This window comes from Hippopotamus amphibius, chromosome 1, assembly GCF_030028045.1.
Source record: "Hippopotamus amphibius kiboko isolate mHipAmp2 chromosome 1, mHipAmp2.hap2, whole genome shotgun sequence".
Lineage (NCBI taxonomy): Eukaryota > Metazoa > Chordata > Mammalia > Artiodactyla > Hippopotamidae > Hippopotamus > Hippopotamus amphibius.
Genome location: NC_080186.1, coordinates 110,861,218 through 110,863,877, shown reverse-complemented (window position 1 = coordinate 110,863,877; position 2,660 = coordinate 110,861,218). Strand labels below are relative to the sequence as shown.

General features: G+C 58.0%; 2 non-coding genes across 2 annotated transcripts; one reads left to right on the top strand and one right to left on the bottom strand.

Annotated features, from left to right (window-relative positions):
• Positions 1–391: 391 nt before the first annotated feature.
• Positions 392–558, bottom strand: LOC130842118 (U1 spliceosomal RNA). The gene has a single exon (XR_009050356.1). It is a non-coding gene; the product is annotated as a U1 spliceosomal RNA (small nuclear RNA).
• Positions 559–2,295: 1,737 nt separating this feature from the next.
• TRNAQ-CUG (transfer RNA glutamine (anticodon CUG)) lies at positions 2,296–2,367 on the top strand. The gene has a single exon. It is a non-coding gene; the product is annotated as a tRNA-Gln (tRNA).
• The last annotated feature ends 293 nt before the right edge of the window (positions 2,368–2,660 follow it).

Genomic DNA, 2,660 nt, shown 5'->3' with positions numbered 1-2,660 from the left:
CTAGGTGAGGTATTAGAAATATCTGTCCTCCCGGGGCTGCAAGAGGCAGTCACCTGGCCACACAGGTCTCCCTGAGTTTAAGACCTCTGGTGGTGGTTCTGCAGTAAAGGAATAAGCTGGTCCACTTTCTTTCCAGCAGAAAATGGGGAATGGGACTGGTCTGAAATAAAGTGTTCTTCATTGGCTGATTAGGGCCTTAATCCTCATCAACTATGATGGTTGTCAATTCAGTCTGGCCCTGGAAAGGAATACAGCATTTTTCCCCAAAACAAACTTAGAAGGGGAGTAGGAAGGTTTATCTTCCAGGAAAATGTATCTAGGAAATGCTCCCCAAGAATTTGCCCAAACTACTGAATATATTTACAGTGGTCTGTTATTAACCATTACCTGTCAGGAGAGTGTGCAAACACTGTCCCCCATTACCACAAATTGTGCCGTCGAGTTTCCTAAATTTGGAGAAATCAAAGGGCTCAGTACATCCGGAGTGCAACGGATAAGCCTTTTTTTTTTTTTTGGAAAACCATCTTCCTGATCATGGGATCTCCCTGGCGCCTGTACCACAACAATGCAAGATACCAATAATAGAAGAAATTGTGTGAGAGAGAACAGAGCATATGTGAGAAGTCTCTATCTGCTCAATTTGTCTGTAAACCTAAAACTGTTCTAACAAGTAATGTCATAAATTTTTAAAAAAATGTAATGATGCAACACCCTCAAATCAAAGTGTTGCTGGCATCCTATAACTGCATAGTTAATACTAGCCCTTGAGGTGCACCAACCTGGAGTCTGACCAGGCCTATGCCATCAGCCTCTGCAGCCTGGCAGTTCCCCTGGAATCTGGCTGTGGAAACATGTAGGTCAAGGTGGCCGCAGAGCTCCATATGGTACAGAGAGAACACTGGAATGTGGTGACGGCGGGGAGAAACCATCGGAGGGCCGAGGTCGGTGAAGATCCAGGACGACTCAGATTCAGCAGCTGCCCCACCCGCGGCCACAGAGCAAAGGACAGGGAGGACAGGAACTGAGAGCTACCGGATGAGGTCGCTGCCTGAAAGATAAAAGCAGCTCAGGAGGCTTTGGTCAATTTTGAGAATGGGAAGCAGGAAAATGAGTTGAAGTACGACTCGCATGTTCCGTGGTGGCTTGAACCACCAGTCTTCCAGGTAACAGCACGCTCGCATACTGTACTCACAGAGCCGCATTACACACTCTTCTGCTGTTGCCACGGGGTGAGAACGTGCCCCCCAACCCCTCCCTCCGGTTCTGAAAACACACTCAGACTGGCCACTCAGGACACGCTGTTCTCACATGGGGCACATGAGGGCCTTGATACCAGGGAATGGGCCAGGCTGCCTGCTCCTCGCCGCCTCGGGAGCCTCCGCTCAGGTGACAGGGGACCGCCACAGCCTCTGGGGCTGCAGCCCGCCCTGTGCCCCTCTTCCCTGCGCATCCCCCTCCGCGGAATGCGAGGCTGGGACAGGCTTTCAAAAGTGGCCGACGTTCAAAACTTTAAAACTGGCCGCTGAGCCATATAAACGTCCGGAGGCTGGAAACGTCGACGGGGAGCCCGTGGGCCGTGCTGAGCTCCGCTCCCAGGACCCAGCGGCCGCCTCAGTCTCGGGGACGCGGGTGGGCGGAGAGGGGGTGAACCCGGAAAGCGGAGGAGGAGCACGAAGGGGAGGGAGGAAAGAGCCCAGAAGAAACACTGTCAGCTGCTCACACCCGACCTCACCCCTCAGGGCGCCAGCGGCCTGGGTGCTCGCGGTGCGACGGGTGGGGCTGCGGCCGCTTCGGCTCCCATCCGGTTCCCAACAGAGAGAGGACGCGCCGTCCCCCGACGAAGCCGGCAGCGCCCCGCGCTTCTACCCTTGCACCTGGGTCCCAGGGAGGGGACACCCCAAGAAGTGCCTAGCCCTGTCCTGAGGACGTTCAGAGCTCCCAGGGCAGCGGCGAGAGGACAACTGCAAAGAAGGGGAAAGGAAGTTTGGGGGTTTTTTGGCGTTTGGGTTTTTTTTTCTGGCGGGAATTTTACCTCAGGGCAGAAAACTCTAGAAATGCCGGCAGAGCAGGCGCATTTGGGGGAGGCCGCCAAGCCGTCCCCTGTCGCTCCTCCCGAATGGACCTCGTGTCTTTCCACGACGTACAAACCTGAGGGCAGGCGAGTCAGGCGCCTCCTGGCGTCGCGGAGGAAGCGGGCTCGGGGCGGGGGGACGAGAGCGCACGACGGGAGGCGGGTGCTGGGCCCGCGGGGCTGCGCGCGGCCTGGCTCCGCGGCGGGAGGGGCGGGCCTGCGGCGGTTCCATGGTGTCATGGTGAGCACTCTGGACTCTGAATCCAGCGATCCGAGTTCGAGTCTCGGTGGGACCTTCCCCTTTAGGCGGCGCCGGCGTCTTTTACTCCCGCAGCCAGAACTCAGTCTCCTGCCGAAGCCCGCGTTCCTCTGGCTCCTGTTCCTGCCACCGCAGGCACCTCGCAGCCGCGTCCCTGACCTCTGCCGGCTCCTTCTCCAGAAAACCGGCTTCTCCGACCTGCGCGGTCCACATGGGCAGGTGGCGCGCAGGTGGGGGACGAGCCCGGGGTGTCCCCGCTGGCCCCGGGCGGTCAGCCCGTCTCTGGCCATCGGAGGCCCGGCCCCGCCGCCAAGCGGCGCAGCGACCGAG